The following is a 13666-nucleotide window of genomic DNA, read 5'->3' on the forward strand; positions in this document are numbered from 1 at the left end:
ATCTAAAAGCAAGCCAGAAAGTGTCTGTGGTGCAAATGCCCTAGCTGGCAGCACAAAAAAGGTTTGCAGGTAAATAGATAGTTTGATTAGCAAACTACCTGAGATCAGAACAAAAAGGGGTCTGCATATGGAAAGATTTCAAAATGGTTTTGAACACACTGGCCTCAAAGCTAAGTTGTCTAAATAAAAGGCATGCTATCACAGGATACTTAAACACCTATTGGTAAGATCCACAGGGCTACTTGTTATTTGATGCTAATGTTCATAAGTAACCCTGTAATATGTACATGATTTTCTTTTAAAAAAAAGAAAAACCTTTAAAATGTTAAAATAATCATTGGAAACACATCTCACACTTAAAACCCTCCCAGCATTATAGTAATAATGCTTCTTGGCTACTCTCTATTCATAAACCTAACACAGCAGAAACTTACTAACTTAGTCTGCTGTATAAGAGGAAAACTAAAGTACACCTCCTAAATTTAATAATTACACAGTGGGGTAATTCACCCACAAGAAGGGGTAAAAACCATTGAAACCTGTTTTGCCTACAAAACAAAAATATTTAACTATAGGAGTAAGTGTAAGCAGAAAGGAATAAAAACATATTTGTAAAAGAGAAAGTATGTAAATAATGCCACCCCAAAAGGGGTAGAAGTATGGGTTTTTTTTGTTTATTTTTTTTTTTTTTTGTCTTTCAGAAAATCAGGACAAGCTGGTACCAGCTAAATACCCTACAACACCATGGATGTATTGTTGCAACAAAGAATGTTTTGTGTTTGTCTCATGTCTGTCTGTCTGACTGACTAGTATACTGTGTTAAAGATGATACTGCACTAGGCAGGAAAGGTTCAATAAGCATTAAACATTTTAACTGTATTTAAAGAAACCCAGTGTGGACGGCTGTGGAGAGATCTCAGAGGGACTGAGGGTTGTTTCAGAAGAGGCAGAATCAGCCAGGGAATTGGAGCAGTCTGGCAACCAAGTGACTGGGTATGACCAGCTTGCTAGGAAGTCAGTGTGTTTGGGACAGGAGTGTTCCCAGGGGAGGCACACCCAGTCAGGCCTTTTGTCTTTGGAAGAGGGAGTTTTGCATTTGAAACCACAGGGCAATGGGGCAAGACCTATGTGGCCAAGGAAGGCTGCAGATTTTTCAACCTAAAAACCCAAAATTGTCAGCGTACATTTGGGATGGATTTGTTCCTGCTACTTATGCTAACTTTCATAACCGCAGTACTGCAGTTACTAAGAATGTAACAATGTTCAATGTGCAGGATTTTGTACCAAAACCCTGGAAATGGTTAAGAAATGTACCCAAGGACACATTGTATGTTCAAAAGCTTTGTGACTGGTATTTTACTGTTTATACTTGTAATTAGTGTTGGAGGTTCTCACCTGAGAAAGGGGAATCCAAAATTGGTGTGTGGTGTGAAAAGGGAAACTGAGGCACACCACCAATTTTGTTTTCAGGGCTAGATGCAAAGATGCCTACACTATGTGGGATGAGTGTACATACATTCATGCACTGTTAATTGGGTTTCAGACTGTTGCCCAAGCTGCCCTGGATAAAATCACTATTTTCTCTCGCTCTGGGCAAAGTCACCTGACCTGGATAAAGAGAATATTTGTTACATTACAATCACAAACACATGTTGCCTCACAATACCTTCTCTTAAACAAATTAAATAGAAAGTGACACTACGAGTATACCAGATATCGTAGTGTCAAAAGGGGGAGTATGTAGGGATAACATATTAATGTACTGAAAATGGTTCCTCCAAATGGAAGTGACTCCCCATAATTTGTTCCCCATAACTTAAAGTGTTTAGATTTATTATTAATTCTTCTTATTATTATTATTTGTTAAGATTGTTAAATGTTTAGATTTATTATTATTATTGTCCCTTTAGAATATAATGTATTAGGTCATGTAACTTAGAACTGTTAAGAATATAATCCTATGTAGCCAGAAACAGCCCCCCCTCTGTGCTCCAGGGCATGCTCAAGCTTGTGCAAGGGGCTGCTTGAAATTGACATTGCAGAGATACATTGTAACAATGCATTGTCAAGCCACTAAGGGTATGTCTACACTACCCTCCTAGTTCGAACTAGCGGGGTAATGTATGCATACCGCACTTGCAAATGAAGCCCGGGATTTGAATTTCCCGGGTTTCATTTGTACAAGCGGGGAGCCGCCATTTTTAAAACCCCGCTGGTTCGAACCCCGTGCAGCGCGGCTACACGGGGCACGAACTAGGTAGTTCGAACTAGGCTTCCTAGTTCGAACTCCCGTTACGCCTCATTCCACGAGGAGTAACGGTAGTTCGGAATAGGAAGCCTAGTTCGAACTACCTAGTTCGTGCCCCGTGTAGCCGCGCTGCACGGGGTTCGAACCAGCGGGGTTTTAAAAATGGCGGCTCCCCGCTTATACAAATGAAGCCCGGGAAATTCAAATCCCGGGCTTCATTTGCAAGTGCAGTATGCCTACATTACCCCGCTAGTTCGAACTAGGAGGGTAGTGTAAGAACATTTTGGTGGAGAATGCGAAAGAGGGAATATTGGTAAAGAGCCTCAGGTATTGTGGACATTAGTGTGCACACAGCTGACTCTACAGAGAGCAGTTCTATTTTTTTTCTCTTTTTTTTTTTTTTTTTGGTTAATCAAAGCCTGCTGACCTCCAGAGGGTAGAGGCTTCACAAAAGAGCTCATAATAAAGAGAAGCTAGAATTATTGAAATAATTTAGGCTGTAAATAGAAGCTACGACTACAGGCAGTCCCCGACTTACGCGGATCCGACTTACGTCGGATCCGCACTTACGAACGGGGCTTTCTCGCCCCGAAAGTCGGGGCGAGAAAGCCCCGTTCGTAAGCTGCTTCGGTGCCCCTGGTCTGCTGGAGACCGTCTCCAGCAGACCAGGGGCACCGGGCGGGTTCCCGCGCCTCTGAGGCTTTGCTCTGGCAAAGCCTCAGAGGCGCGGGACCCCCCCACGGCTGCGGCTTCAGTCCGGGAGCCTGTGGTCTGCTGGGGACGGTCCCCAGCAGACCACAGGCACCCAGATTGAAGCGGCAGCAGCGGCGGTTCCCCACGCCTCTGAGGCTTTGCTCTGGCAAAGCCTCAGAGGCTCTGCTCCCCGTGTCCCTGGTCTGCTGGGGAGGGGGGGGCAGCTAGTGTGCTCCCCCCCCCCCAGCAGACCAGGCTTTTGTTTTGGACTCTGGGGCAGAGCAGCTGGGGTGCTGCCGATTGGTCCTGCAGCGCCCGCTCTGGGCACTACTGGACCAACCTAGCAGCACCCCATCTGCTCTACCCCAGGTCCTGATTCAGCCGCTGCTGGTCAGTTTCAGCAGCGGCTGAATCAGGACGCCTGGGGCAGAGCAGATGGGGTGCTGCTAGGTTGGTCCAGTAGCACCCAGGAGCGGCGCTACTGGAGCAACCCAGAAGCACCCCAGCTGCTCTGCCCCAGGCGTCCCCAAGTCAGCTTCTGCTGAAACTGACCAGCGCTGACTACAGGAAGCCCCAGGCAGAGTTGCTCTGCCCCGGGCTTCCTGGAATCAGCTGCTGATCAGTTTCAGCAGCAGCTGACTTGGGGACGCCTGGGGTTCTTAAGTTGATTCTGTATGTAAGTCAGAACTGGCGGTCAGTTTCAGCAGTGTCTGAATCTGGACGCCAGTTCCGACTTACATACAGATTCAACTTAAGAACAAACCTACAGTCCCTATCTTGTACGTAACCCGGGGACTGCCTGTATTAAAATAATCTAGGCTGTGTAACTAGAAGCTACAATTATTAAAATAATTTAGGCTGTAAAAAGAAGCTACGATTATTAATTGATAGTCTAGGCTGTGTCACTCGCTGCAAGGGTTCAGGGGTGATAAAGGAAACTACACAAGTATTAAAGATGTTTAAGAAAAGTCCAGGGAAAGCAGTCTCAGAGGGAGGAATAGAGTTTGAAGGAGCTCTAACCTCACCTTTCATAAAGAAATAACACCCTTTCAACAAATCCTTCAGAGATATGGGCACAGTCTTTGGACTGGACAAGCCATTGAAGATGTTTGTAATATTTTGGACCTAGAGGATAGATTGGCACAGTATATCCTCATGTACAAACCTTCTAATGCTGCCAAAGGATATGCAGCAGCAATTTGGCTATTATGGGAAGTATGTAATGACAGTTACCTCCACTTAGCTACCTGCAAAGAAGAAAAAAAAATCTCTCTCTGCAGGAAAAGCTAAACCCAAAAGAAAAAGGGAAAAGAAAACACAGATTCAGTTTGGCTCCTATGAAACCTGTAATGAGGTGTTCCTCAAATTAACTGAATACAGGCAGTCCCCGGGTTACGTACAAGATAGGGACCGTAGGTTTGTTCTTAAGTTGAATCTGTATGTAAGTCGGAACTGGCATCCAGATTCAGCCGCTGAATCTGGACACCAGTTCTGACTTACATACAGATTCAACTTAAGAACCCCAGGCGTCCCCAAGTCAGCTGCTGCTGAAACTGATCAGCAGCTGATTCCAGGAAGCCCGGGGCAGAGCAACTCTGCCTGGGGCTTCCTGTAATCAGCCGCTGGTCAGTTTCAGCAGCGGCTAACTTGGGGACGCCTGGGGCAGACATCAGCATGATGCAGCAATTTCCATAGACTGGCATAGGAAGAAATTCCTATAAGAACTGGACTAAAAAACTATGGAACCAAGGTTCTGCTGCCAGCCTACCAGGATCTTCAGATGCGCATCTGATCAGGACTTCGCTCCCCACTACCATCACTTGTGTACAGAATACCTGGCCAGTATCCTGTCACAAGCAACTTCCAGGCTGGTAACTATAACAACTACACAGAACCTGAATGAATGGATGAATGAATGTTTATATGTATAAGGGTTAAGTAGTTAAACAACGTTGTTTGCTTCTATCTTTTCTTTATTTTTTTATTATTATCTTTACAATCAATATGACTTTTTGCCTCATCCCCCTCATAAGATCCTGCTTGCTTTTATTTGGTACAACACTAGCACCAGGAGCCTCCAGGCGCTGGGCACTGCATGCAGCTGCCAGCTGGGCATGGAGTGCTAGGGAAACAGGTGACTTTCCCCAGGGAGACAGCAGCAGAACAGGGAATTGAATTTCACAAATCCAGCCCCTTCCCCACCGGCCCAGGCCAAGGCGAGAGTAGCTCTCTGTGACTATGGAGCTTTCCCCCAGCATATCCCCCACTCTCCCCTTCCTGTGCTTTGCAAAGCATCAAACCCTCCCAGCCTTAATCCCAGGGCTCACTGCTGCAAGGGGCTGGGGCAGGGGGCAATCAGAGACCCAGATCCTCAGGAGAAAGACACCAGCAGTGGGAAGGCATCGGGACTGGAGGGGAGAGGCGTGGCTTTCAGAGCCAGGCAGGATAAACACCCTGGGGGGTGTACTGGTAGTTCGGAATAGGCACCCTAGTCCGAACTACCTAGTTCGAGCCCCGGGTAGCCACGCTGCACGGGGTTCGAACTAGCGGGGATTTAAAAATGGCGGCTCCCTGCTTATGCAAATGAAGCCCGAGAAATTCAAATCCCGGGCTTCATTTGCAAGTGCGGTATGCATACATTACCCTCCTAGTTCGAACTAGGAGGGTAGTGTAGACATACCCCAAGAGACACAAACCTGGTAATCCTGGACAGCCCATCATCTCAAGCATTGGCACACTTACAACAGGATTATCTGGCTATATCGACTCTTTCCTCAGACCTTATGCTACCAGCATTCCTAGCTACCTCTGTGACACCATTGAGTCCCTGAGGAAACTTCAAAACATCAGTTATCTTCCTGAAAATACCATCCTGGCCACCATGAATGTAGAAGCCCTTTACACCAACATTCCACATGAAGATGGATTACAGACCATCAAGAACACCATCCCCGATGACAGCACTGCACACCTAGTTACAGAGCTCTGCGACTTTTCCTCACCCACAACTACTTCCGATTCGGAGACAATTTCTATCTCCAAGTCAGCAACACAGTCATGGGCACACGCATGGCACCACAATATGCCAACATCTTTATGGCTGACCTTGAACAACGTTTCCTCAGCCCCCTAACACTCTTACTGTACTTACGCTACATCGATGACATCGTCATCATGAACCCACGGAAAAGAGACTCTTGAAGAATTCCACAAGGATTTCAACAACTTCCACCCCACCATCAGCCTCAGCCTGGACCAGTCCACATGAGAAATCCACTTCCTGGACACTACAGTACAGTTAAATAATGGACAAATTTCCACCACCCTATACCGGAAACCCACCGACTGCTCTTACCTTCATGCCTCCAGCTTCCATCCCAGACACATTTTTCAGTCTATTGTATACAGCCAAGCCCTAAGATACAACCGGATTTGCTCCGACCCCACACACAGAGACAGTCACCTACAGGATCTTTACAGAGCATTCCTGAAACTGAAATACCCACCTGGAGACATGAAAAAACAAATTGACAGAGCCTGTGATGGGGCAAGGCAACCCTGCACTGAACCCGAAGGGCCCAGCCAGGGTTACCTGGCTGCAGAGCCCCCCCCCCCCCCACACACACAGCCTCACCGAGCATGCCCAGGCTGTAGCTCCACTATAAAAGCCTGGGGAAGGACTCAGTCTGGGAAGTCAGCCAGAGGAGAAGGACCAGCGAAGGGAGCTCCTGCACAGCTGTTGCCAGAGACTCCAGGACACTTTAAAAGATCTCCGCACCACCCTCGGAGGGGCCCTCTTTGCCTGAGCCCATGTGGAGACCCACCATCCCTCTCCCCAGTCTCTGTTGGGCCTGCCCTGCCCCCCAGCTCTGTCCCAGCCCAGGGAGGGGCCGTCTCTGCCCCTCACTTAATTTCACAGCATCCATTTCGGCCCCTGCTCCCCACCTCTGTGCGGGAGGGGGCAGGCGGAGCCGGCGCGGACGGAGAGCCGCTTGCTCCGCGGCTCGGCTCCACTCCCGGCACGCGGGGCAGCTGCCGCCGCGTGGCCGCGCCCCATGTCACGTGCCGGGGCTGGAGCCGGGCCGTGGTGGAGCGTCGCCGGGGCCGGGGCCGGGGTACTAAAAATAGCACCGCGGCCCCCGCTCCAGTCGCAGCAGCCGCCGGCCATGCTGCCCCGCCCCAGCACCAGGGAGCTAAGGGGGGTGAGGGTGGCAGAAGGTGGGGAAAGGGGTGAGGAGAGAACTAAGGGGAAGGGGGTGAGGAGAGGAAGGGGCCAAGCCAAGAGAAGAAAGGGGCAGGGCGGAGGAGACACAAATGCCAGGGGGCCAAGATGAGATCATGAGGGGAAAGGGCAGGAGGAGGGTATTAGCCAGGGAATAAAATGGTGTCCTTGGCCTCTGTTTGTCAGAGGCTGGAGAGGGATGGCAGGAGACAAATCGCTTTATCATTGTCGTCGGTCCACCCCCTCTGGGGCACCTGGTGCTGGCCACTGTTGGCAGACAGGATACTGGGCTAGATGGACCTTTGGTCTGACCCAGTACAGCTGTTCTTATGAGGGGTGGGGGAGGATGGAAAGGTGTCTGTGGGGGTGGGAAAAGGGAGGGGATAGGGTGATGCTGGGAGAGGAAAGGGGAAGGGTAGAGAGGAGGGGCAATGGGGGCAAGAGGGGAGGAGTGGGTGCTGGGCGAATAGGGTGTGAAAGGACTCAGAGGGGTGGACATGAGGAAGGCAGAGGATTGAGCAAGTCATGTATGAGGGTGCAGAGAGTGGTGAGGGGGTCAGCACTAGGGAGGAAGAGGGCAAGGGAGGGCAGGAGCAGTGAGCAAAGGGGGAGGCATCAGGAGGGTGCAGGTGCCAGGAGGATTGGGGGGGTGAAGCAGAAGGGCAGTCACAGGGAGGGAAGTGGAGGGGAGGGACGTGCATAAGGGGGCAGAGGAGAGAGGCAGGGCAGGTGGGTAGAGGGAGGTGTTAGGAGAGGAGGACGGGCAACTACAGATGAGGAGGGGTGGGCATAGGGAGGAAGGGAAGAGTAGGTGCATGGGTCAGAGAGAATGGGGAGGTGGGACAAGTCCCAAGAGGGCTGAGGGGAGTGAGAAGGGCAGGAGCTAAGACAGTGGAGGACGGTGTGAGGGATGGGAGGAGGCACCAGGAGAGCAAATGGGGCGAAGAGGAGAAATGGTAGCAGAGGGGAAAAGGCAGAGATTTAAGAGATTTATAAAATATTTCTTAATAACTTGAGTGCCACAGTGGCACACATCCGTATAAGCACATGTGACCTCAATATTGGGGCACAAGACAAAATTCATTCTGCTTATGGATAGAATATCTTCATAGGAACACTGGGTGGGGGGCAGGCGGATTTGGTGCTTGTGGGGAGCCTGTTTAAAGCTGGCTTCCCACGGCCACCAGCACCCGCCTCTCCCCAACCCTTGCTGCCTCTTGTACAGAGGCAGCAAGGAGGTGCGGAATGCCTGTAGTCAACAGGATTAACAGATAAGCGATAGGCTTATTGGTTAATAGTGTAGTTAGTTGTCTACACGTTGACATCCCTACCCTGCGCACGGTCCCCCAGCACCCAATTCCCCACATGCAACAACAGCAGATGGCCTGAGCTCTCCTGCTATGTGGCTTTGCCAGCCTCAGAGTCTAGCCAGGCAAAGGCCAAGGTCCTTGGCTGTGTGATCCAGGGCATAACTGAGACTTTCCTCGCAGTACCATCTGGATAGTGAACAGCTGTGTCCTCTCATCAACTCTCCAACATGGGATGCCGTTGATACTGCTTGGCTATGAGAACAACCATTCCTGGCCTGCTCACACACTGCCTCTAGCCATGTAAAATCATTCCCCACTGAATAACAGGAGGGCTTCTAGCCAGCCACCCTGGAATTATAGTACAGATTGACACCAGTAAATTCCCAGTCCCAGATTTCTCCCTGGAAATGTACATCTTGTACTGTCCAGCTCTTTCTTCTGTGCAGTCAAGCTTGTAAAAGGTCTAAATTCTCAGGGGGTAGCTGTGTTAGTCTGTAACTTTAAAAGCAATGAGCAATCCTGTGGCACCTTAGACGTTAACAAGTATATCATGAGCTTTCATGGGTAAGTGGGTTTTACCCACAAAAGATCATGATATCATGTATTTGTTCATCTCTAAGGGGCCACAGGACTGCTCATTGCTTTCATAGAAAGTCTGACATTTCATTCATAGAAAGTGATACGTTCAAATCCTCTTATCTCAAATAGAGATCCCCAGACACTTCAAACACATGCTGATTTAGATAAAACAATAAAATAAGTTTATTCACTACGGGAAGATAGATTATCATTTACAAGCAATGAGGCATAAAGGTCAAAGCATGTCAAAAAATAATAAAAGGCAAAATACAAACTAATACCTAGCAAGCTACATGAATGTAAAGCAAAAGGTTTTTCTCACCATAGCATTACAGCAGTCTGGCTGGATGCCTTCAGCAGGGACCCTCCCCCAGTTCAGTGACACTTCTTTTCGTCTTATAGGTGATTGGGGCTTCTGTTCCTCATTTTTATATCTTTTCCTCCTCTTTGAGAATCATCCCCAGCTGTGGTTCAAATGACAGCCAGTTTGTCAGGATGTACATTTCTCTCCCACACCCTCCTTCCTACCAAAGAATGGCTGGTTTAACTAGGTGATACTCCATTTGACTATGCAGTCCCCTGGCTGAGCTGACAGTTTGCCTTTTGTCTCTGTAGAACTGGTCTGTGCCTATTTCTCTAACTTGGAGCATTCCTCAGCAGTGTCATACTGTAGAATCTTATAACTTTATATACAATGTATCAACTCTGGCACCTTTTACCAGAATAATGATCAGTGAATTATGAGTTTTCAAATTACACCTGTAATGCTCTGTATCTCAAAAGAGCACCCTGGAACCACCACATCTACCACTGGTTATGTCTAGAATGCAAGCTTCTGTCAGGGATGGTGTAGACGGAGCTTGATCCTGCCTTGAGGGCAGGGGGCTGGACTCGATGACCTCTCGAGGTCCCTTCCAGTCCTATTATTCTATGATTCTATGATTCTATGATTCTTTTGGAAGAAGCTTTTCTGGAAGAAATCTTCTGGAAAAACTTCTTTCAAAAGAGAGCATCTACACAGCAAAAGCACAACAAGAAAGCAATCTGCTTTTTCGAAAGATAGTGTCCACGTTGATAGTTGTGATTACTGTGAACGGAGTGGCCACTAGGGCACCTGTGCTTTTTCCTAGAGGCTCCTTGTTTTGAAAAAACACTCTTCCACACGCGCCTTTTTCCAAAAAAGCTTTTTCGGGGAAAGGCTTCTTCCTCATAGAAAGAGGTTTATTGCTGTTGGAAAAACCCCTCCATTCTTTCGACTGTCAGCTTTCTGGCGAAAGAACATAATAGCAATGTGGATATAAGTGTATTTTTTCCAGAAAAACTCTGCAGTGTGGACATATCCTATGATATGATTGTAATATGTTTTGTACAAAGTGTGCCTTATGAAGTATAATTTAAGCCTTGAATTTGTTGAGCATTACTAACCTTTTCAATCATGTCTACCATGACTGTATGTGGTGGTATGAAGTTTTGCTCTGTGTGTGCTACTGGAATATGTTGTGAGGCCAGGAGATGCCTAATACCAGCCTTTCAGTTGCAACAAATGAGCAGCTAGTAAGACAGATTTACATCAGGACCAACCAGACATGCTGATGCCTATCGAGAAGAATCCATTCTCCCAGAAGATCCTCAGAGGAGTATGTACACAATGTCTCAGTAAGGATCTTTCCAGTAAATAAATTATATCATCGCTTGGCCTCTGCCGTCCCCAATGAAGAGATGTGTCTGTTCCCTATTTTAACTAAAACAGTGTGGTTTTGGTTGAAGTGCTCCGAGAATCTCAGCTCAAGTTAACAAGAGCTGGTGCATGTCAACCAACCTTTGTGAAAATGGTGAACTAATTAATGAGCTCACACAGTCCAAGGGAGTGTTGAGCAGTGTAAAATGCTCTATTACTGGGGTGCAAGGCTGGGGTGACTAGTGATATCTCTCTCAGAGCAATTCGTGATTGGCTCGGACAGCCTCCATGCAATTTAGCTGGGTGTGGGTCTCCACATGGGGGTGACTGAGTAACCACAGTGCCTGGAGGGGTTTGCTGCTTCTCACTGGCAAAGCATTGTGAGAGACAGCCCAGACTGGGGAGTTAACGGGGCACCGTGGTGCCGCAGTCCCAGGTTGTACCACAAGGGTGCCATCCCAAGACCTCACAAGGTGTGCGTCATACAAGATTGATCATAGTCCTGTAACAGGGGTGAACAAAAGGGCGCAGACTGCCACAGTAAGACACCCAGCTTGGGGCTGCATGTGGCTTGGGGACTGACTTCCTCTATGAGCATCATGGATCTCCCAGCTCCACTTGACTCCCACTCTCTTTGACTGACTCTCAGAGCTGTGGAGAATGGGTCTGTCCGTCCAGCCCTCCCCATCGCCCCTACTACCCTCAGCTTTCCTTCGACCCCTGAGCATAGTCCCCTTGCTGCGGGGAGGGAGGAGCCTTTGGAAGGACTTTGTTCATTCCGCTGCCTGGGAACACAGAGTGGCCACGTGGAGGGCCATGCTGACACGAGGATAGACCCACAGGAACAATGGGTTGCTCATCCTGCCTTGCTGAGGCTGCACACATTACCCTACACTATTCCCTCGCCTCCAATTCCCTGGGGTCAAATTGCACCGTCCTCTGAACAGAGCCATGAGGTGGTAGTCCCCTGTACCAGCTTTGATTTCCCAGTAGGCCCAACTGGCTTCAGGCCTGTGTGATCTAACCCGGCCTTCTCGAAACACAGCACCACTTCATCTCAACAGCAGGAACCCTGCGTGACAAGAGAGAAGGGTTAAAGCTACGCACGCCCTCCCCATAGCCAGATGAAGGGCTTGTCTGTGGCATGAATCAGGAACAGGTCTGCCTTTGATGGACTCCATGTGTGAATGCTCATGTGCTGGAACAACTGAATTTGGTCCTGCTTGGTTCCCCCACGTGGGGAGTTGATCAGACATGGATATTGCACTTTACCGTCACACCTTACCTTAATCCAAGTCAGCTTTTTAGAGGAGACCAGCTTTATGAGGTTTAGCATCAGCAGACACCCCAACCTTAGACAGGGGGCAGTCCATTTCTCTGTCATCTCTTTCTCTTTTCCGGAGGCAGATTTGTCACCCCTTGCCAAGTTCCATTGTCTGTCCCAGGCATCCCAAACAATCAATCCCAGGGGGTTGGGCATGGGCTTCCCAGCAGCTGTACTCTGCATTGTCTTTTAAGTATTGGTAAATGAGGGGCTCTCTCCAGCTCAGAATTTACCTGCTGGGATGGGACATTGAGCAGGTAACAACTGACAAATACTTGGGCAGTGCCACGGCCAGTGCCGCACGATGCTCGAAAGACATGGCCGCCCACAGAATAGCAGCCACCTCCATGTTGCAGGCTCTTCAGTGGGACACCACGCTTGCTATAACGCTGTGGCTCTGTAGAACCCCAGCTATGCCAGCTCTGCTCTACGGCTGTGAAACGTGGGCACTGAGGAAGGCTGAAGAGCAGCAGGAGGGTTGGGGGTTTTCATTGTCTCCATCAGCTGCTCCATGTCAAGAGGCAGGACAACTGGGCAAGAAGGAGATTCATAATCAAACCCAGCAGCAGCTTTCCTTGTGTGGACATGTTACCAGGGCGGACAAACACATTACAAGGCGTGTTTACCACAGCGTGCTCCTATGATGCCAGTGATCTCATGGGTGCCAAAAACTTTGGAGGTATGACAGGATTGCCGGCGGTCACCAGAACTCCCATATCCAGCCAGACCATCTTAAGGAGCTGGCTAGAGATGCATCTGGGTGGCACGTGCTCTGCAAGGCAGCCACATTCCTGGCAATTCGCCAGGGTGATGATGCGCATTTGCTTCCCTTGGAATGAACCATCTCTGTGACCACAGCAAGTAACATGCAGCTGAGCGAGCAGGTGAACGTACAGTATTCATAAAATAACACATCTTCCCAGGGAGACCACAGCGCCCAAGAAATCTCCCGTCCCTCTTCCTGGCTCCAGAATGCATTGCTAATCCCAGGGCACCGTTAGCCATTTGTTGGCCAAGAATTTCACGGAGAATGATCAGAGCTCAGTTTGTTCTGTGCTGTTCTCTGTCCCTCCTCTGGCACCCTTCCTCACTGGCTCCTTCCTATCCCTGATCTTTAATCTGACCTATCTCCTCCTGCCTCTCCCTGCTGAGAGCCTGTAACTGGATCACAGCCTGGCAAGGGCACGGGAGAGCCAGCCACATGATACTGTGGGGCTGCTGGCAAGAAAAACTGGTGTCTGCAGGACAGGACAGTTCAGAGCAGAGGGTCCAGCTGCCTGTGGGGGCAGGGGGAATGTACTCCTCTCTTTAACCCTTCCCCTGGCACAGGAGGGATGTTTTCTAGAGAAGCTGGAGGATTTGCCCCCCTTTTAAAAGACTCGCAATCTATCTAAAAGGTATGTTGTAAACCAGCTTATACATGATCTAGAGACTGTTTTGGGGCGGGGGTGTTAAGCAAGATGGCCCATTCTGGCCTCAGTCTGTGGTTACCCCTACTCATCCCCTTCCCTTGTGGGCCATGGGGAGATTAGAATTACCAGCATGCTCATATCACTCACAGCTCTGCGTTATGACACTGACTCCGACCTGGCCTTGCTCTCCAGGACCAGAC

This window comes from Pelodiscus sinensis, chromosome 4, assembly GCF_049634645.1.
Source record: "Pelodiscus sinensis isolate JC-2024 chromosome 4, ASM4963464v1, whole genome shotgun sequence".
Lineage (NCBI taxonomy): Eukaryota > Metazoa > Chordata > Testudines > Trionychidae > Pelodiscus > Pelodiscus sinensis.